This window comes from Eleutherodactylus coqui, chromosome 12 (genome assembly GCF_035609145.1).
Source record: "Eleutherodactylus coqui strain aEleCoq1 chromosome 12, aEleCoq1.hap1, whole genome shotgun sequence".
NCBI lineage: Eukaryota > Metazoa > Chordata > Amphibia > Anura > Eleutherodactylidae > Eleutherodactylus > Eleutherodactylus coqui.
The window spans coordinates 83,176,365-83,200,195 of NC_089848.1; positions in this window are offsets into that span (position 1 = coordinate 83,176,365).

Here is a 23,831-nt window from a genome sequence, read left to right on the forward strand (position 1 = left end):
AGGGGCATCAGCTATAATCAATGGGGGAACCCAAAAGCAAGTATACAGTTTTCCTGCAGCACTACCACAGGAGAAATTAAGTATTACACAGTTCTCATCAAAATCTTAAAGAGTAACTGCACTTAAAAAATAACACTTTTGACATGTCCTAGTGAAAAATTATAAGTTTTGATTACCAGGGTCCTGATCACAAAAATGATGGGACAGAAGCACCAACCTGAATGCTGTCTCCCTGATACGTCAGACCGGGACACAATAATGATGTCCCCATAGGACAAGTATATACACTCTAATAAAAGTCCGATAACACAAAAAGTAAATAACAGAACACAAAACGGGGATAGAGGGAAACTGACCCTAACCTGGCAGATACAGAAAGACCCTATCTATAAGTGAGGCTCTCCCTAGATGGCAAAGGAGAATGTGGCAACAGTTAGGGTGCTTTTACACGGGATGACAGACGGGCTCCGGTGCTTTCCCTCAGTGAATGAAGGCGGAGCATGCCAGAGATCGTTCCGTCATCCCGTCTCTATTCACAGTAAGCACGCAGTCATTCATAGATGAACGACTGCTTGTTTACTCCAGCCGATCGTTGTTTTATGCCTCCAGAAACTGAATGACAAACAAATTATTTTTTGTTGTTCAGTCGCTGCCGTCATTCATACTGAACAATTATCGCAGCATTAAAGCATCGTAGACCACATCAGATACACCTTCAGACTGAGAGTCTACAACCGAGTCAGACAGGAGTCAATCAGATTGGGAATCCCAGACCAGCCCAGATCTTCAAGAGTGTGATCAGACAGGGGTCAGGCCAGACCAAGTGCAGAAACTGCGCCCTATGTGAGGAGGAGCTGGAATAAATATACCCAGACTCAGGCTTTATTCCCACGAGCGTATATTAGCTGGCTGTTTTCACGGCCTGCCAATATACGCTGTATTGGCCGTATTCTAGAGACGTAACAGCGCCTGGCCGGCCAATATAGCGCTGGGCATTTTTACGTTGGGCCCAAAAGATAGTCCTGGAACTATCTTTTGGGCTGGAATACGTCGGCCGCTGCATGGGATCCTATGGAAGCCCATGACAGCGGCCGGAGGTGGGAGGGAGTTTAGCAACTTGGCTGCTAAACTCCCTCACTCTGCTCTCTTCTTTGCTTGCAGGCTCATTTCTGCTCTCCTCTCTGCTGGCTCTTTGCAATGGAAGGGGGTAGAAGCGGAGCCAGACTCCGCCCCCTCCCATCTCTTGTCCGTAGCCAGCAATGGGAGGGGGTGGGGAGGCGCTAAGCTCCACCCCACCCTGACCCCTCCCACTGCAAAGAACAAGCGGGGAGGAGAGCAGAGGTGAGCCTGCAAGGGAGAGGGAGGGGAAAGGGGCGACGGCATGGTGACCTCAGCATAAATGTGCCGGGGCCCATGCTGTGTGAATGGGCCCACAAAAGGTAGATTTGTGCGCTCGTTCACGAACTTCTACGCCGCAGATGGTAGCATATATCGGCCGGCCGTGAAAATGCCAGCCGATATACGCTCGTGGGAAAGAAGCCTAATGCTGATTAGTTACCAAAAAGTTGGACAAGCACAAGCCCGAGAAGGGTGAGGGGATATTAAATCTAGTGATTCTGTCCGCCACTCGAAGTAGGTTTTTGGACTGGAAAACCTCAACACAGCAGTCAAGAAGCAAATACTTGAAAAAGACCATCCCTAGGTCGAAATGGCGTTCCCTTAGTATTTATGGAGGAATGCATTTTTGTTTTATTTGCATCCATAACTGCTGCCACTAGGTTATTTATTTCTTTAATGCTGATTAGTTGGCTGGGTTGTCCACCTCTCAGCCAACCAGTCTGCCCACATTCAGTAGGAGAAGTATCAATGTCGGCATGTCATGTCCAAATAGTGACATCACCCTGGTCCTGCTCCTCAGTCACTCTCCTTGGCTGTTACTGGTCCATCTTCTTTGCAGCTGAAGATGGACACATATACATCTATGTAGATACTCTAGTCTACCATCCAGACTATGAGTTGTTTTTACTTTTATTTTGTTTATTTGAACCTTTTTTTTGGGGGGGGGGGGGGGGGGGTGATACTCTGCTAGGAATGGAAGACAATCTTTATCAATCTCGCGAGTTTAGGCTTGAGCTAGTGTTAAAGGAACTACTTTGCTAGATAGTAGAATCAAGGCCTATCACTCTAGAAAGTATAGGCTGACTGCAGCAACCACCAGCCAGTTAACCAGCTCTACATTGATTAGTCTACTGCCTCTGATTGACAATCTTTGACCAGACAATGTGAGTAGAGGATTTTTTATACTTGGTGTTTCAATGCATACCAGGCAATGGGAACATTATCTTTTAGATCTAGGTCAAGACTCCTATTATGGAGTGATGACAATAACCTGGATAAACTAGATCCTCCCAGCCAGTATATCTGGTCTGTTACACTAGATAGGTCCTCTCAACCTTGAAGAGCTGGTTTACCAGAATAGCTACCACTAAACTGAGCACAATCTGCCTCCTAGTCACGCCAGGTGAACTCTCATACTTGTGTGAGCCGGCGGTGACTATAATATTCTTATATTTGAATAATTTCATCAAAAATTGCTCATTTCACTTCCTGATGATCCGTGTAATCTGCTGTAAAACGCGTTGAAGTCTTATAAATTGAGCATTCCAATTTGCTATAGGTTTAATCAACTGGACTCCTATACCTGTGTTTCCCCAATAATAAGACCTACCCCAATTTTCAGCGGGGCTTCCCCAAAAATAAGCCCTAGCTAGGCTACATGTAAAAAAACAAAACAATGGATTAACCAATCACAGCCATTCGACTGTCATCCTATACCCAGTTGAACTGTACCTAGGCATCTTTTACTGTAAGCCTTACGGATGGACATGCCTTGATTCATTATAGTCATTACAGTCTCCGTTTCGGGCTGATACCCAGAGCTGCAATGCCACATACGCACCGGGCACGCTTGGGCCACTGGGAAGGGCCCGCAGATTGACACATACTCATGCATTCGTATGTTTATCTGACAGGCATCCCCTAATGAGATAATTACCTCTGTCACTTAGTCTATATAGGCTTATTTTTCGTCTTTTTTTTTTTTTTTCTTGGGTGGCGCCCTATGTCTGCTACGTTTTTAAGTGAATAAAATAAGATTTAGTTTTAATATTTTTAGTCTACTCTTTCAAGTAATTACTATGGAAATGCTGACTTTTGTAGTCCTGTAAGGGGTCTGTACACTTAGCACCAGTGTGTTGTGGGTTTTCACTGCTTTTTTAAGCTATTTACAGATGAAACATCCATCATAATATATCAACCGTGTTTCCCCAATAATAAGACCTACCACAATTTTCAGGGGGGACTTCCCTGAAAATAAGCCCTAGCTAAGCTACATGGTAAAAAACAAAACAATGGATTAACCAATCACAGCCATTCAATTATGCCATTCAATGAATGGTTGTGATTGGTTAATCAAGCACCAGCTCTTATTGGCTGACGTGGCGCTCGATTAACCAATCAGAGCAACAGCTTGCTGCTGGCGGGGTATTCAAGTCCTGCTATTAGGAAGAACTGCTCTGTTGGCATGCCGGAGGACACGGAAGCCTGCAGCAGCGACGGAGACCAGCATGAGGGAAACACGGTAGGTATACGGGCTCCCTAAGAACCTGAAATAAGTGATAGTGCAAACAATTATATTTTCTCTAGAACTATCTACATCAGTATTTCTCTAATCGATTGTTATATTCCATCCAGAAGGTCTTAATTTCAGGACCTCCCCAGTATTTCACACGTGATACAATAATTTTCAGTCTATCAACAATTGCCATAAGTGCTCTCTATGGATGTCCTAAAACCCCGGCCATCTGGGGGTACTTTAGCACTGCAGAAAGAGCCCATATGTATGGGGCATCCAGTGTGCCCCCGTACAGATGTTTAACTTCAAGGGCTCACACCCACTTGTGTTTTTTTAACGCTGCGATATCGCTGCGGTTTTTCAACGCGATTGTCAATGGGACTTTCTAATGTTAAAAACGCATCGCATAAAAAAATCGCTGCATTAAAAAAACGCAAGGGGGTAAGAGCCCTAAACTGTGATAAGTTGCTGCAAGAAGTCATTTTTACACAACAAAAGCAATGGAAAAGTTATTGAAAGCGCAAATAAACTTCGGCACAGAACATTTGCTTAATGTGTCAAGTTTAACTTTGCTACATTTGTATGTTTCATATGTCATGTAAAGATTTTCTATCGGATGCAAAGTGCTCTGCGGTGCTCACAAGTCCAAACACTGATATCAAGTACGTTACTCTCTTCGGCATGAAGCGCCACCTTGTGTCTGCTAGATTTCCTTTAAAGGGCTTTTCTGGGTCCCCCACTTGGGAGCCGAGAAGGTCAGCTGATTGAAGTGGGCCTGGCGCTTGGATGAGTCCTGCTGTCCTTTGTCTACATACCAAGCATAGTGTCATACCTTTTTATAATGGCTGTTTTTGCTGTTCAGTCCCTTTTAGGCCCCCTGTCCACAGCCGAGGCGGAATATCTCTAGCGAGAAAGGGAGAGAGAGATCTCCCCTCTGTTCCTCCCCGCTCTCCCCCGACGCTCCCCGCCCCCTGCCAGCACTCGAATCTTTAGAGACGAGCTGGCAGTTACTCGCATAAGGCACTACTCGCTCGAGTAGTTTGTCTTATCGAGTATGCTCACTCATCTCTATTGATGATCTATCCTAAGGCCTGATTCACATGGATGAGTTTGATTTTGGTTCAGTTGTTGCGTTTTTAATGCACAAATGCCGTCTCAGTACAATCCAGTTTTCACACAACTCCCATTGAAGTTAATGGGTGCATGAAGAAAATAAAAAACATGACTTTTGAAAAATGGAGAAGAAAATCCGCCAAAAATCGTTACGTCCTTAAGCCCAAAATAGGCCATGTCCTTAAGGGTTTAAAAGTTTTTCGGTTACATGGCACATTAAGGGCTTATTCCCACGGGTGGATTTCAGCCGCGTTGCCCCGCAGCTATTAGGTTCTATTGAACCTAATAGCACAATGCTCACGGTGCGGAATTCCACCGCGTGAATTTTTCTGTACTCACCCGTGGCATGTTCTATTTACTGCGGGTGTACGCACGGACGGCTTCCATTGCAGTCAATGGAATCCATCCGTCACGCTATCTTCCGCTGTGTAGCACAGCGGAAGATAGCGTGAAAAGGCCTCCCTGCCTACCGCTGGCCGCATCGTGTGACGTGGCCGGCGCGTCACATGACACTGCCGGCACGTCATGCGCTCTACTGCGCATGTGCGCCGGAGCGTCATGCGGGATGGCGGGCGGCAGATCCGCAGGTAAGTATGGGGTCTCTGGGGGGGCGTCGTGACGTGCTCCGCTGCGGTATTCCGCTTGCGGAGCCCGTCACGGCCGTGTGCATAAGGCCTAAATAGTACCATTAAAAACACAACTCATCCCACAAAAAACAAGTGCTCAGACAGTGACGGATAAAAAAGAGTTATGATTTTTTAAAAGGGGGGAGGAAAAAACAAAAAGGGGGAAAAAAAGGCCATGTCCTTAAGGGGTTAATGGGTTCTGTCAGTTTCAAACTTGGATAGAACTCAGATGTTAAAATCAGTCTTAATAGTCCCGCAAACCCCCCTTTAAAATCTATTACAAGTGATTATATTAATACTGAGATGACTTTCCCATGCTTCACTTCGATTGCTTCAAGTTCCTTCCACTAAAGAATAAGAAAATAAGCGCTTGCAGGTGTCCAGCAACTCCTGACCCTGCTATGATAAGTGCAGAGAATATAAAGTACAGACATAACACATCTACTGCAACATTCATGATCTGTTGGTAATGGGACTCCTGAGGCTGTAGTATTTACACATGTCAGATGATAATAACCTGGATATCTGCTGTGAACAGACGTGGGAACTTGATGAATGATCTAGAAATCTGGCTCTGAGGGGGTCATTTTTTTGTAAACTGTAGCTGGGCTGTCAACCCTACACGACCCCTTGTGCTAATCAGCCCTGCACAGCACTAACCTAAATCCATATGTGACTGCTGTCTAAGGTAAGCAGTAACTGATCCCCAGCCGGGACGGCAGGGAGGCTGGAAGTGCAGATGTTCCGTTACATGGGATGACCGCTACAAGGCGCAGCGCTGCTAAAATGGCGAGGGAATTCCCAATTAGAGATGTTATGTAGGAAGATGAGGATGGGATAAGTGCCTGCTCCACACTAGTGTAGTGTAACCGTCCGTAATACGGATCCATAATAAGGATGTGTTCCAGATGACACTGCAACCATAAGTCACCAGTATTCGTCTCCATATTGGCTGTCATTGGTATTTTTTGAATATGGATTTGTATGTGCCCAATAGAAAATATTACCAATGAATGCAAATACGGAGGCAAAAATGGCCAAAAGTAGCACCTGCTGCATTTTTAAAACACGGCCGTGAGGGTGAATTCAGACAACCGTATATCGGCTCGGTTTTCACGCCAAGCCGATATACTGTGTCCTCGTCTGCAAGGCGGGGGGGGGGTGGAAGAGCCAGGAGCAGGAGCTGAGCTCCCGCCCCCTCTCTGCCTCCTCTCCGCCCCTCTGCACTATTTGCAGTGAAAGGAGGCGGGACGAGGGCGGGGGTAAGTTCCACGAATTAGCCCCACCCCGTCCCGCCTCTCCCCATTGCAAATAGTGCAGAGGGGCGGAGAGGAGGCAGAGAGGGGGCGGGAGCTCAGAGCACTGCTTCCGACTCTTCCAGGCTCCCCCACTGCAGAGAGAGACGACGTATATCGGCTGGGCGTGAAAACCGAGCCAATATACGTTCGTCTGAATCCAGCCTGAAAAATATAGCCATGTAAATATTGTAGATACATTGACTTATCGTAGCTTTGTATTACAGCAAAACACGAACCAAATATAGAGTAAAATTACACTTGTCTGAAAGTGGCCTCAGGGCGGACTCACAGACTCACACGGACAGATTTACGTGCAATAAGCACGTAATTAATGTGTTCATTCTCAATTTTTTTTTGCACGTGCATTTCGCATGTATGGGTGAAAAAATCCTCAGCATACTCCATTTTAGTGTGCATTATGATAAATCCGAATAGCGACATACAGACCCCATCGACAATAAAGGGGTCTGTTCAGTGTCTGCAGCTGTCTGCCATTTTCCAGGACGTAAGGACTCCTTCAGACAAGCGTATTCCAAAATGCTCCTGCGCAACTGTTTTGTGTAAATAACAAGTGTGTTTTACTTGCATGCCTGCGCAAATACTGTGCGGATTTGTAAAGGCACCACTAAGTAATATATGCAGGGGAGTCTCCCCGCCCTGATTTAAATAGCTATTAAGCCAAACAAGGTCCAGTGAGCGCGGGTTTGTGCAGTGGTTTGCCCGTACCTCTGTGCACGTATCAGAACCTCCCATAGACCTCTATGGGGCTCTTTTCTTTTGCACCCATCAGAACTGCGCAGAAATAAGAATGAGAACCTTGAAATCAGTGGGTCCTGTTCTCAGCGTCTTGCGTGCAGGATGTTCCCCGTGCACTAAAACACATCTGTCTGAAGGAGCCCTAAGAGCGCTGCACACCGCACTGTTTAGTCCAGGATGTCCACAGAAGTCGGTGTTGGAGGCTCCGAATGGAACCTTTGATGCCGGTGTGAACGTAACCTATTATATGTGATAGCATCTGTTGAGCAAAATATGTAAAGGGGGCGCTCTATCTTATGGATGGATGTCCTATCCCCTTCGAACGCAACTCTGGCATCACTAGTCGATCGTGTGATGTTGTCCGTGTATCTAAGGGCTTATTCACACAGCGTATTGTACATCAGGATTTGGTAAGCAAAAACCTGAAGTGGAACGTGCAGAGAAAGTAGAATGGGAAGATTTGCATTTCTTCCGTATTTTGGACCCATTTCTGGTTTTGTCTCACAAAATACTGATGAAAGATATTGACATGTGAATACGGTAAGCCCGAGGTGGTCTGCCATATGCTACGCTGCTTGTAAAGCCTCAGCATCTAATCATATTATAAGATACTCTGTGATAATATCTGCTGAGCCGGGTATCTAAGAAGGTTGCGTGTGATACTGTCTGCTGAGCCGTGTATCTAAGAACATCATGTGTGATACCGTCTGCTGAGCCGTGTATCTAAGAACATCATGTGTGATACTGTCTGCTGAGCCGTGTATCTAAGAACATCATGTGTGATACCGTCTGCTGAGCCGTGTATCTAAGAATGTCATGTGTGATACTGTCTGCTGAGCCGTGTATCTAAGAACATCATGTGTGATACTGTCTGCTGAGCCGTGTATCTAAGAACGTCATGTTTGATACCGTCTGCTGAGCCGTGTATCTAAGAACATCATGTGTGATACCGTCTGCTGAGCCGTGTATCTAAGAACATCATGTGTGATACCGTCTGCTGAGCCGTGTATCTAAGAACATCATGTGTGATACTGTCTGCTGAGCCGTGTATCTAAGAACGTCATGTGTGATACCGTCTGCTGAGCCGTGTATCTAAGAATGTCATGTGTGATACTGTCTGCTGAGCCGTGTATCTAAGAACATCATGTGTGATACTGTCTGCTGAGCCGTGTATCTAAGAACGTCATGTTTGATACTGTCTGCTGAGCCGGGTATCTAGGAATGTCATGTGTGATACCGTCTGCTGAGCCTTGTATCTAAGAACATCATGTGTGATACTGTCTGCTGAGCCGTGTATCTAAGAATGTCATGTGTGATACTGTCTGCTGAGCCGTGTATCTAGGAATGTCATGTGTGATACTGTCTGCTGAGCCGGGTATCTAAGAACATCATGTGTGATACTGTCTGCTGAGCCGGGTATCTAGGAATGTCATGTGTGATACCGTCTGCTGAGCCTTGTATCTAAGAACATCATGTGTGATACCGTCTGCTGAGCCGTGTATCTAAGAATGTCATGTGTGATACTGTCTGCTGAGCCGTGTATCTAAGAACGTCATGTGTGATACTGTCTGCTGAGCCGTGTATCTAAGAACATCATGTGTGATACTGTCTGCTGAGCCGTGTATCTAAGAACATCATGTGTGATACTGTCTGCTGAGCCGTGTATCTAAGAATGTCATGTGTGATACCGTCTGTTGAGCCGTGTATCTAGGAATGTCATGTGTGATACTGTCTTCTGAGCCGCTGTATCTCAGCTTATGATGTGTGATACGCTCCTGCAGTAATCCTCTCCCGTTACCCGACCTTGTATCCCATCGGTTAGACATAAATCGTTTCCCCTCCATGTGATTACGGCTCGGAGTTGTATTGCAGCCAGACTCGGTTAGGTGAGTTCTTTGAAGTCACATCTGTCTCTGGTAACAGATATTTAAGATGTAACTCAGATCTGGGGCGTCTTGAACTTTACTTGCCTTTATGAATGCGGTCACCTGCTGTATCTCATCCAAAGTGGGGTTCCTGAGGGGGAACAATGGGGTGAATATGAGGGCTAGTACAGGAATAATGCTATACGTAGCATGGAGAAAGTCCACGCCACTTCTATTTTGCCTGCAGAGAGATGGGATGCAGGACTAAAGGGCTTCTGCTTCCACCACACAATCATTTACCTGCAGCCTCCACTAGGGGAGCTCACTCATACATTCAGATCTGTACCTGTTGTATAAATCCATATGCAATGAGCTCCCTCTAGTGGTGGTTGTCAGATTACAGACGTTGTCAGATTTGAACCTAGGCCCCCTACACTGAAAGGTAATAGTGCTAACTGCTGAGCCACAGGACCACCATCACATGGGCTTAGATCAGATGAATCACCTCCCTCCAAACCAAGCTTTTAGAAAAGTTCGGCATGAAACAGGGTTCAACTTGTTTGGTTCCCTCAACACTACTCCTCTGTGTCCTTCATTATTGTATTTGAGTCTAGAGATTGTCATATACAGCATTGCTTATTCCAGCAGAGCACAGAGTGGGGCTTCCGGCCAGTCTATACGCTGCTTTGGGATTTATCCAACTTCCAAGCTGTTTTAATAAGATTATCATGAGAAATAGTAACGTACTCAGTCCCCATACACCTGCTTGGAGTGTCGCTACATACAGATCTGTTTCATTATGGACATCCTCCCACATCTGGATGTCATATACCGTATACAACCTCCAATAGAATACGACCGCTGTCTGGATTATACAGTACATTATACAAGAGGATGATTGTGTCTGGTTTATGTGGTTTATTCTGGTACATCCAGATGTGTCCTCCACCCCTTTACTTGACCCTTTACTCAACATTTTCTGAAGTATGTTCTGTGAGATCGAAAAAAACCTTATACAGCATGTCCAACGAATGCCTCCAAAGGATACTATCTATCATCTATAGCAGTGATGGCGAACCTTTCAGAGCCCGAGTACCCAAACTGCAACCCAAAACCAACTTATGTATCGCAAAGTACCAACATGTCAGGGGGCGGGGCTTATCACGACATGATTTTACCCCCGTCATTCTAAAAAGGACAGGGCTGCTTAAAAATAGACAGGGTGCAGATTCTGACTGCTTTTTGGATGTGGAAAATTCTGCAGCATTTCTGCATCCAAAAAGCAGTCAAAATCTGCACCCTGTCTATTCTGAAAGAGCCCTGCCAGTTTCTGCCACATGTAAACATACCCCAGTGGTAATAGTGGCCCTCCTAGCGATAATAGTGACACCCCCCCCCACCCCCCCCCACCCCCCCAGTGGTAATAGTGACATACCCCAGCGGTCCCCCAGCAGTAATAATGCCCGCTTCCCCCCAGCGGTTCCCACAGCAGTCATATTACCCCCCCCCCCAGTGGTCCACCAGCAGTCACAATGCCACCCCCAGCTGTCTGCCAGCAATAATGCCCCCCTCCCCTCAAGCGGTTCCCCCAGAAATGATAATGCGCCCCCCTCAGCGGTCCCCTCAGCAGTCATAATGCCTTCCCCCCAGCGGTTCCCCCAGCAGTACTAATGCCTCACCCCCAACAGTTCCCCCAGCAGTCCTAAAGTCTTCCCCCCCAGCGATTTTCCCAGCAGTCAGAATGCTCCCCCTCCCCCCCCCCCCCAGCGATTCTCCCAGCTGTCAGAATGCCCCCCCTTTCCCCCCCCAGCGATTTTCCCAGCTGTCAGAATGCCCCCCTCCCCCCCCCCCTCAGCGATTTTCCCAGCAGTCAGAATGCTCCCCCTCCCCCCCCAGCGATTCTCCCAGCTGTCAGAATGCCCCCCCTCCCCTCCCCCCAGCGATTCTCCCAGCTATTCTCCCAGCTGTCAGAATGCCCACCCCCTCCCCCACATACGTACTCCTCCTCCTGCCTGGTCCCAGGTGCATACTGAAGGCAGTGTGCTGCTGTTGGGTGCCTTCTCCCCCTGCTCTTGTGGAACCAAAGTAGGAGACGTCGGGGGACGGGGGAGAAGGATCCTAGCTGCACACCGGCATCAGCACAGATAGCAGCGCTGAGTGAATGTCAGCAGGGGAGCCGCGGCCCCTGCAGGCATTCACTAAGGTGGTGATAAGTGGCCGATGGCGACGCGTGCCAGCAGGGAGGGCTCTGCGTGCCGCCTCTGGCACGCGTGCCATAGGTTCGCCACCACTGATCTATAGGCTCCCATGCAAGAAATGTACAACATTCTAATAAAGATAAGGATGGATACATCTATAATTAACTCATTAAAGTGGAGGCTCGGACTGGAAAATCAATTTTTATAAAACCTACTACAGATTTCTGACTGGGGAACCAATCTATTCAAAAGGCTCCATGTAGAATGCAATTGGAAAGTTTTCAGACTCTTTCACTTTTTTAAAGATTTTGTTATGTTGTGGTTTGGGGCAAAATATTTTAAAAATCAAGCTTTTCCCCGTTATTCTGCACTCAGTACCCCATAATAACAAAGTGAAAACAGAATGTTAGAAACATTTGTAATTAAAAAAAATAAGAAAAACTAATATTTTGCAGTGACAGACCCTTTGTTACAACACTTGAAATTTAGCTCTGTGGCCTCCCACCTGTGGCAAATTAAGTTGACTGGACATCATTTTAAAACACACCCCCTGTCTATATAAGGTCTCACAGCTCACAATGCCTATCAGAGCCAAAATCAAGCCATGAGGAAGAAAGAACAGTCTGTAGAGCTCAGAGACAGGATTGTGTGGAGGCCCAGATCTGGAGGAGGCTACAAAAAAATTCTCCTGCACTGAAAGCACTCAAGAGGCCAGCAGCCTCCATAATTCTTACATGGAAGAAGTGTGGAACAACCAGGACTCTTCCTAGAGCAGCTGATCCACCAAACTAAGTAATCGGGAGAGAAGGATTTTAGTAAGAGAGATGATCAAGAACCCACTCGTTACTCTGACTGAGCTCCAAAGATCCTCTGTGCAGATGGGAGATTCTAGAAGTTCAACCATCACTGCAGCCTCCACCAGTATGGGCTTTGTGGTAGAGCAACCAGAAGGAAGCCTCTCCTCAGTAAAATACATATGAAGGGTCTTCTAGAGTTTGTCAAAAAGCACCTAAAGGACCTCAGATTGTGAGAAACAAGATTCTCTGGTCTGAAGAAACCAAGATTGAACTAAATTCTAGGCGTTATGTCTGGATGAAACCAGTCACCGCTCATCACCTGCCCAATACCATCCCTCCAGTGAAACCCGGTTATGGCAGCATCATGCTGTGGGGGTGTTTTTCAGTGGCTAGGACTAGGAGACCAGTCAGGGTTGATGGAAAGCTGAATAGAGCAAAGTACAGAGATATTCTTAATGAAAACCTGATCCAGAGCACAAGAGACCTCAAACTGGGCAGAAGGTTCTCATGCCAACAATACAATGATCCTAAACACACAGCCAGGACAACACAGGAGGGGCTTAGAGACAACTGTGAATGTCCTTGAGTGGCCCAGCCAGAGCCCTGACTTGAACCCAATCAAACATCTCTGGAGTAACCTGAAAATGGCCATCCACAGACAGCACCCAGGCAACCTGACGGGGGATCTGCAGAGAAGAATGGCAGAAAATCCCCAAACCCAGGTGTGCAAACTTTATGGCATCACACCCATGAACACTGGAGGCTGTAATCACTACCAGAAGTGCTTCAACTAGTGAAGAATTATGGGGGGGGGCACCTGTTTTTTTGTTTTTAATTTGCACAAGACAACAACATAATAAAATGTAAGAAAATGTGAAAGAAACTGAAGACTTTCCAAATGAAGTGTAATTCTTTGTTATACCTGTGGTGGTGCTGCAGAAGATTTGAACACTTATTGCCAGGTCCTTTTTTATAGAATACGGCTGACCGCTGGGGGTCCGTGCAGGGTGATATCCGATGATCAGTTTATTATCTTGGATATTCTCTAATGGTGTAGGATTATCCAACTTCTTTAATTGCAATTGATTCAGTTGTATCCCAAAACTATTCATAATTAAATGGGTTTCATTAATTAAAAAAGGTTGTTCTGAATTGAGAACATCTATTTCATATTCAGTAAATCACAATAATTAGGATGATTCAAAGGTAATTTTAACTATAGAATCTCTCTGCGAGAGTGCGAGAATGACCGAGGAGTAGAAGATCCCAGCAGATGAGCACTTGAAAGGTCCTGAGTAGAGATGAGCGAACGTATTCGGTAAGGCCGATTTCGCAATCGAGCACCGCGATTTTCGAGTACTTCACTACTCGGGTGAAAAGATTCGGGGGGCGCCGTGGGTGAGTGGGGGGGTTGCAGAGGGGAGTGGGGGGGAGAGGGAGAGAGAGAGAGCTCCCACCTGTTCCGCACTGCTACCCCCCACTACGCCATGCCCCCCGGCGACCCCAGAATCTTTTCACCCGAGTAGTGAAGTACTCGAAAATCGCGGTGCTCGATTGCGAAATCGGCCTTACCGAGTACGTTCGCTCATCTATAGTCCTGAGTGAATGTGAAAGGTGGAGAGTTATTGTCCAGCTGGTAAAGATTAATTATTGTACAAGAAAAGGTTTTGCAATTCTCTAATATACTTAAAGCAATTCTCCGGGACTTTTACTATTGATAACTTATCCTTATCAATAGTTGATCGACGGGGGTCTACCACTCGGGATCCCCACCAATCACCTAAACAGCAGGCCTGCTGTCAGTGTGAACAGCTCTGGAAGCAGGTAGCGCTATGCATATTACAGTGACTCGGTTTGGTAATGCAGGCACAGCTCCCATTGAATTAAATGCAGTACCAAACCTTCCCACTGCAATACGAACAGAGCTATCTACTTCTAGCGCTGTCCAGCCAGAGCGGTGATCAGCTTATCGGTGGAGATCCTGATTGGTGGACCCCCACAGATCAATAATTGATTACCTATTCTGAGGATAGGACATCAATAGTAAAAGTCCCAGAGAACCCCCTTTAGCTTTGCATTTCAATGATTCACCATTTTCATTATCTCTGCTTGTTGTCAAGGGGAGCATTCCTCTTTACATCCACAGGCTGAAAACCTGTACTAATTTAATATTTCTCACAGCTGAGTGTTTGCTACAATTGTATCCAGTCTAGACAATCCTCAGTTATATAAATACAAATCTCTGTCAAGTCCTGATAGTTTGTTGCAATGTATCAATGCAGGTATAATGAATCAGTCCAGAATCTCGCTTATTTAGTAACAGCAAGCAGAGATCTTGAGAATGATGATGAACTGAAACATGAACATATTGGGAAGTTGCAGAACATTTAATTCTAAAAAGATTGTGCTTTATTTACTGTGCAAAGAACTGGAAATCCCTTTAATTGAATACAGTGACTGCTCTTGACTCCGGGATACAGACTGTATATGTGCCTGTGATCCCTGACATTGTATCTCCTGGAGTCAGAAGGGACCACACACACTATTGATTTCACTCAGATTTTGAAGGAAAAGGATACATAGGAGGAAATATCCCGCGGTGTATAGGAAATTAATTTACACTTCAAATTCCCAATTGGTTAAAAAGCAATCAGTAAGGAAAATCTCTTATACAACGGTCCCCAACCTCAGGCTTCCGGCTGTCAGGAAATGCTCGGAGTTGTAGTTTTGCCACAGTTGGAGAGTTACCGCTTTGGGGCCGCTGCTTTTGTAGATTGCCTAAAAAGTTGAGCTGCCAAAAAGATGATAAATGTAAAATCAATGGAGTCCCCACTGCTGGCATCTCCATTGGCCAGTAGTACTGGGGTCTTGAGTGATGGCCCCAATGATTTAGTATATTACTTATCCTTTAAGTAGGTAATACATATCAGGATCAGTGGATGTAAACCTGCTGTTCTACACACTAGTTTGACTTTGGGCTAAATCCAGAGGTGACATCTGAGGAACCCCGGTCTTCAGCCTTTTATCCCACTAGTCAGGATCTAGACTTTACTGATGGGTCTCTAGGCTGTTATGTGGTCTTAGTTGTTTGTGGCGGCTGATGCTACAGTAAACCAGAGTATGGTAGTCAGAGAGTTCTGGGTTGAGGTAGACCAAGTTCAACTTCAATACAAGAGACAAGCCTGAGGTCATGGTACACAGAGCAGGTTCAGCATGGTATAAGTGGTCAAGAGTCAGGGCAGGTAGCAGAGAAGAGCATAGTCAATACAACAAGCTAAGGTTAGGAGTGGAGCATGCAGAGTAAGTATAGTCAGAAACTGGGGAGTTGGCACATAAGAATAACAAAGACCAAAAGTTTGGCAGGCACGTATTTCCCACAAGGCGCTAGAGTTCCTGTGCCTAGGGTGTCCATTCATGGAAGGGCGGCCCCAGAATCAACCACTGAGTTTCTTTTTTTCATAATCTTCTGCTGGCACTGGGACTCATGGCCCTGTAGGACCGATTGTGGGGGGAAGGTGTCAGGTCCACCAACTGCCGAGCACAGCAGAAACCACTAGACTGCTGGAGGGAGGTACAAAGGAAAGAGCAGATGGTTTCTATAGGATAAGCAAGCTAGCCAGTCAGTCTGCTGCTCCACCAATCAGAAGTGTGAAGCTACTGTGACTGGCATCATTTGACTTCCGCAGAGGAAGCCTGTGACACGTGTAGTTACCCAGACCTAGGAGGCGTTTAAGCAGTGGGGCAGAAATTAGATGGCAGTCACAGTGGTTCTACTGTTCCTTCCTGGCAGATGGTAAGAATGGGGGTCTATTGAGCTACACCAGTGGTAAAACTAAATAAAGTAAGCAGCTAATATGGCCTGCTACTCACGGAATCGGGTATGGGAAGATATTGGTTTGTTGTGATGCCAGCCCATAAATAATAAAATATAAAGAGTGGAGAACTAAACAAAAATGGACCATTAGTGTGGTACTTCAGTGCAGTATGTTGAAGATGGGAAGAGACTCCAGGCACTTTAGCTCTTTATTTCAGGGAGAGAGTATTGTTGGACTTGATGCAGTGACACATATTTGATTACATTTACTTGAGCAGATGATGAACTTGCATTATGGTTGCAGACATTGATAAACTCCATACTTTTCTCAGGGGAATGACACAAGACATTGCAATTTCGAATGTCCAGCTTTCCCCCCTGACTTTAACTATTACTTTGACTATGACTTGCTGACTTGATTTCCTTGCTTTCTTGTTCTTCTTCACTCTCTCTCTATTTTTCTCCTCTGCTAACTTTTCAGAATAAATTTGGCCTGTTAGTACTCACACTTAAGCTGTTCTAACTTCCCACTGCACTGGCTGTTGCAGATGTTTTCCTTTTTCTCTATCCTTGGGTCTCTATCTCTGGGACCTCTTTGTTAGGCAACCTCCAGGACTAGACTACACTCAGAAGACTTTGTGAAGATGTTTGCCTTGTTCCTCCCCGGTCTCTATCTCTGGGCTGTTTTCTCTCCTCCATCTCCAGAACTAGGCTGCCTAAACTCTGTCCACTCACTCCTTACGGTTACTGTTACTCTAGCCCAGCCCATATGTGATAACTACCAATAACAGGCCAGCTGTACCTGGTTAACCACCCCAATGACTGTTGCTACAGTAGGCAACCTGTACTCCCCAGGGACTGGAGAAACTTGCCAGAACACACATTACAGTGGAAACATATGCAGATATACACAATAAACTTATGACTTTCTTACACCTACAGCACATTAGGACCTGATTGAAAGAATAAAGTTAACTCCAAAAATGCTGGAGTTCCAAACTCTGGGGTACTGTACTTGCAGCTGCCTTGCAGGCTGTAGCTAACAGCTTCACATGCTGCACTTTCTTCACAGCCTGAGCTTCCTGGAATTGTCCTCAGCTACACAGGTAGAGTAGCGAACCCTCTACAACCAAGCATCGCAGAAATAGGACGTCACCCTCCTTGTGCTGCCTGTACTATGTAAGTTCAGAAATGATACTGCAGACATGCAACTAGTTTGAGGGTGTCGGGGGACACCGGGTGTCTGAGGTGGCGGGCCAGAGGTTTGTAGGAAGAAGCGATGAGATGGAGGATGGAAGAGGAAACAAGACACCAGAGGACTGATAAGAATAAAAGAGGGGGGCAACCACATATTTTTGGGGACATCTGTAACTATCACTGTTATTGGAAGGGCAGTATGGCTGTAATGGGCATATGTACTGCAAGGGCTCATTCACGCAAGCGTAGATGGGTTTCGGGCCTGCATAATATGCAGAGCATTTACTCAACTGAAAATTGCATATTTCTTATGTAGTCAGCCAGTTTACGTGCACAAATACACATTATATCTATACACGCAAAAAAACTCCACAAAAGCCCATTATTTAGATGCGCAAATATGCAGTGATTTATGAAGTGTAATCCAATGTCATGGTGATGTTTTTTGGTCACTCTGACTTTTTCTTCAAGAAATCCCATTAAATGTAATATCCTGAAAAAGAGGTGATTTGTAATGTTACTTACAGTACGTGAAAACATCAGGTATTCGTTTTATAGTTTCTCTGAGGAAGGGGGTCAGCGTGACCCTGAAACGTGTTGTATGATCATCTGTCATCTACTTGCAAACACTCCTTTAAAGCCCTTTTTATAGGGGCATAAATGTTCATAGGAATGTATATTTGCCTGATTGAACGTTTTCATGTGAATATGGCCCGGATCAGCCAGAAAATGAGCAAACACTTATTTGTTGGCTCATCAGATCTTGGATACGGGCATAAAAGTGCCCGCTGGCATCACATCTCCCAATGTAAGCAGGGAAAGTAGTACAGACAAATGCTATCTAGTTGACAATGATGTGCCGCATGTAAATGGCAGCAACGAGTGCTGATCGACAAGCTGATTGGCACGCATTATATGCCCATGTAAACCAACCTTTACAATGGCCTTTCTACAATACTGAAGAACCCAATGATTGCAGGTCAGCTTTTTGGCAAAGTCAAAGTATGATAGATATCATGCCTTCCCCTCCTGCTGACGCCATACCTGCCTCTCCCATGAAGACAAGGTGCTATAAACATCAGACTGATTACAGGTCTCCACTGATTATAGTTGGATCTGGACTGAACACCTGGTTTCTTTATCAGATTTGGGGAGTAGATAAATCCTGCAAGGCTCCCACCAGAGATAAGAATTTGCAGCTGCACTGCTTGTTTCTGATCTGTCTGTCTGTCTCCACTAAAACTGATCCCTGCAGAGAATAGAAACGTGTTGCTCATTGTGATCAACCGGACAATCAAATCGGGCTGGTTTTTGGTAGATCGGATTATCCTGATCCAATTTTTAGCAAAAATTGCTACAGTATTGTCTCTCTACTTTGAGCAGAGACAACAGTTTGGTTGGCTTGGCACTGCTGCTTGCAGTGTTGGAGTTCTAGGTTTGAATCTGACCTTGATGGGGATTTGTGCCCGGAGCCCCACCACTGCGGGGCAGCAGTGCTGGCCATTGGTCTGCCACCACTACCACCTCCACTGTTGTTCAAAGATGCCAAATTAGAGAACCCGATTTTTTTACTACTATTGATTTTGATGGAAGTTGGAATCAAGAGTCCAGATTCATAATTTTTTTTAAAATCAGGTCAGTTACTCCTGACTAGAGATGAGTGAGCCTACTCGGCCACGCCCCTTTTTCGCCCGAGTACCGCGATTTTCGAGTACTTCCTTACTCGGGCGAAAAGATTCGGGGGGCCCTGTGGGTGAGTGGGGGGTTGCAGCGGGGAGTGGGGGGGAGAAGGCGAGAGAGGGCTCCCCCCTGTTCCCCACTGCTACCCCCCGCTCCGTCACGCCTCCCCCTGCCCCCCGGCGCCCCCGAATCTTTGCACCCGAGTACTGAAGTACTCGAAAATCGCGGTGCTCGATCAAGTAATTAATGAAACGAGTAGGTTCGCTCATCTCTACTCCTGACCCAATTATTTCAATAATTGCTCAACACTACTAGAAACAATATCATGGAGCAAACAGAATATTCCTTGTATCTACATTAAAATCAGTAAAGAGAAACCTTGATTCCTTTTAGATGCCCGTACACCTTCAAGAACCATGAGATAAACGATCATTCATCCAATAGCTGTTTCCACCCGCTCCCCTATACACACGAAGGTTCATCTCAGCCAAGCATTCATGTGTTTAGGGAGGTAAGCTGCAGCCAGACAGCTCTGTCTGTGGCTTATCTTCCGGGAAACAAAAGGATCTGGCATAGAAACACAACATCTGCAATCCTTTATTTCCCCAACATCTGTCAGGGAAAAATTGAGCCACCCCTATAGACAGCCATCCGGCTCCACCATTATCAGTGGGTTCAGATGGCTCCAGTCTAGTGTTTATGGAGGCATTTAGAATGACCTTCAAAATCATTTTAGCAAGAACTATGTTTGCCGAGAAACACCTAAAAACTCAGGTGGCTTCCTAGTAACGGGTTCCACTGTCACGGATGGTGGTGTAGCAGCGCAGGATGCAGGATACAATACAACATATGGAGTAATCAAAGTTTACAATATTTATTTAGAAACACAAGATTAGAAATGAACAGTAATATTATGGCAATAATGGTTAAGAAATTAAACTTTTACCTTTAAATACGTCTTCACTACCTAAATCCTAGGAATGATACTACTTTAGCACAGTACAATATAGTGCCGGAAGCACAGTATCGATAATGCTGTCCAAAAATCAGTCTTTTAGAAGATAAAAACAAATGATCTAACACACAATTCTTCTTTAAATGGTTAACACTCTGAATAATATGTTTCCAACATACTGTATTGATATTAGCAGACTCCAGTCTCCTCGCATAGAATCATAGAATGGTTGAGTTGGAAGGGACCTCCTGGGTCTTCTGGTCCAACCCTCTGCTCAGTGCGAGATCACTAAATCATCCCAGACAGATATTTGTCCACCTTTGTTTGAACACTTCCATTGAAGGAGAACTCACCACCTCCCGTGGTAACCTGATCCACTCATTGATCACCCTCACTGTCAGAAAGATTTTTTCTAATATCTAATTTGTGTCTCCTCCCTTTCAGTTTCATCCCATTGCTTCTAATCTTTCCTTGTACAGATGAGAATAGGGCTGATCCCTCTGCACTGTGACAGCCCTTCAGATATTTGTAGACCGCTATTAAGTCTCCTCTCAGCCTTCTTTTTTGCTAGCTAAACATTCCCAGATCCTTTAACTGTTCTTCATAGGACATGATTACAGACCGCTCACCATCTTGGTAGCTCTTCTCTGAGCTTGCTCCAGTATGTCTATGTCTTTTTTTAAGTGGGGTGCCGAGAACTGGACACAGTATTCCAGATGAGATCTGATTAAGGAAGAGTAGAGGGGGATAATTACCTCACGTGATCTAGACTCTATGCTTCTCTTAATACATTCCAGAATTGTGTTTCCTTTTTGACTGCTGCATCACATTGTTGACTCATGTTCAGTCTGTGATCTATTAGTATACCCAAGTCTTTTTCACATGTGCTGCTGCTAAGCCCAATTCCTCGCATTCTGTATGTGCTTTTTTTCATTTTTCTTGCACCTGTAATGCTATTTCAATCCATAACCTTGAGCAATGGCAATTTATTAACTAGTCCATGTACCTTAGTGTGGCAGCTACTATACAACAGGCCTGTTGCTTGACTTGTCACTTCCTTAGCAGTGTTCACACCTACTATTTGTGCCGAGGCCGGCCTCATTTACAGTTTTGTTGTACAGGAATTGTCACTACAACCAACTCAGGCTTATCCCAAGTCAGGAGTGCAACTGCTCCATCCTTGGGTCCTTGGCGCAATCAGCTGTATCCAACAGATTGTGGCTGTAATACAGCTACTTTCTCCCTCTTTGCATTATGCAGTCTCTGGTTCTGGTCAGTGCTCTCTGTCCTCTCTAAACAGCCCTCTCAAGTCCAGGCTCTGTGCTCTAAGAATACCCTGCCAGACGTCTTCCGACATCGGAGCTGTACAGCCTTCAATCAGAATGTCTTCAGACGTCAGACAGGGGATTGGAAAGGGTTAAGTAGCTAACCACTAAGCCATGAAGGACGGCAAAGGAAGGTGGCTTAGTGGCTAGCACAGTTGCTTTGCCGTGCTTTGGGCCAATGGTTCAGATAAACGGCAACATGTTTGTGTGTTGTCCTTGCGATTGAGTGGGCTTCATCAATGTTCTAGATCAAAGAAAATTTCCTTACGATGAACCATAGTAATATAGTTTGTAAGGCAGAATGAAGACAATGTCCATCTAGTCCAGCCTGTTTATCCTCCTGTTTTGTTGATCCAGAGGAAGGCAAAAAAACCCCCAAGAGGCAGGAGCCATATAGCCCTTTTGAGGAAAAAATTCCTTCCCGACTCCCTAATGGCAATCATACTGTTCCCTGGATCAACCCCTAATAGTTCCTATCTGCCTCTATACCCGGATTGACAATTAACCTAAGATTTATATCCTGTAATATCCTTCTGTTCCAGAAAGACATTAAGTCCCCTCTTAAAACTCCTCTATGGATTTTGCCATCACCACATCCTCAGGCAGAGAGTTCCACAGTCTAACTGCTCTTACAGTAAAGAACCCCTTTCTGTGTTGGTGATGAAACCTGCTTTCCTCTAGACGTAGCGAATACCCTCTCATTACCGTTGCAGTCCTGGGTATAAACAGATCCTGGGAGAGATCCTTGTATTGTCCCCTCATGTACTTATACATGGTTATTTGATCACCCCTTAGCCGTCTTTTTTCCAGGGTAAATAATCCCAATTTGGATAGCCTCTCTGGGTATTCCAGTCCCTTCATTCCATGTATTAGTTTAGTTGCTCGTCTTTGAACCCCCTCCAGTACTGTAACATCCTTCCTGAGCACCGGTGACCAGAACTGTATGCAGTATTCCATGTGAGGCCTGACAAGTGCCTTATATAATGGAAGGATAATGTTCTCGTCCTTCGCCCCTATACCTCTTTTAATGCACCCCCCTATTAGCCTTTGCAGCAGCTGACTGGCATTGATTACTCCAGTTTAGTCTATAATCCACTAGTACCCCCAGGTCTTTTTCCATCTCACTTTTCCCTAGCAGTACCCCATTTAGTGAATATTGGTAACATCCATTCTTGCTGCCCATGTGCAGAACCTTACATTTATCGACATTGAACTTCATTTGCCATTTTTCTGCTCAAGCCCCCAGCTTATCCAGGTCCGTTTGTAGCCGCACATTGTCCTACTTTGCATTGATTATATTGTATAATTTTTTGTCATCTGCAAATATTGATATTTTACTGTGCAGTCCATCGACCCTTCATGAACCCATGCTGGTGAGGAGTTATTCCGTTGTTCTCCTTGAGGTACTCTTCGATGGCGTCTCTCAGAAACCCCTCGAATATTTTTCCCGTTATTGAAGTGAGGCTTACCACTCTGTAGTTTCCAGGCTCACTTTTGGTCCCCTTTTTGTAAATTGGAACCACGTTGGCTATGCACCAATCCAACGATACAACCTATGCACCAATCCAACGATACAACCCCGCTCTCGATAGTATCCCAAAAATATTAGATATAGTGGCCTAGCTATCTCATTGCTTAGTTCCCTTAGTACCCTTGGGTGTATTCCATCTGGGCCTGGCAATTTATCGATTTTAATCTTCTTTAACCTGTTTCGCACTTCCTCCTGCCTATCCTCCTGCTGCCTATGCGCAACCGCTCACTCACTTCCCCCCCTCACTCAATTACCCAGTCCTGCTGCACTTACACCTTGCACACAGACACTTACACTCTAATACAGTCTAGTACCCCTCACTTAGTCACAGACACCCACTTAGATTCACACACACACACACACTAGGACACACACAGAAGATACCTTTCAGCTCCTCCGCAGCTCAGGTGACGTCACCTGTTCTCCCGGCGGCCGCGCTCTCTACCCTCCTGCCGCTCCGCTCGGGACCTCTGAGAACTGCTACTCCGCTTCTGCCCACTGGACCTGCAGCGGGCAATTCTCCAGCCGAGCTCCTTCGGACACCTGGTGGCCTTTGGGTGCCGGTACCGGCTCCTGCGCCGCTCCGATGTCCCCTTCTGCCTCCCGCTCTGCCTCTGCCTCGGCGCCTGCTTCTGGCGTCTGACGTCACTTCCGCCTTCCGGAATCTGCCTATGCTAAGCCATCAATGTGTGATCAAAAGGGGTCCAACTCCTGGAAACCCAAATGCTGAGAGATCTGAAAAACTACAGTACTTTCACTGCAGCACATGACACCGCACTGTCTGGGTATGGATAGGGAAAACCCTTTAATTGCTTTGGTTTTAACTTGGCCCAAGCTTGTATGTGATATAGAGAAATAAGATTGTGAGCTCCTGAAGACAGCAAATGATAAACGTGGTCATTTTCTGTTGATAGTATCACTGCTATATAAACTGTCGACTTTATTAGTGATATCAGCCCTTTCATGATAGGAGTTTGCTGTATGGACCCATGACCTTGGACAGCAGCATAAAATCAAGTGAGCGAACTTTCTGTATCGAAGT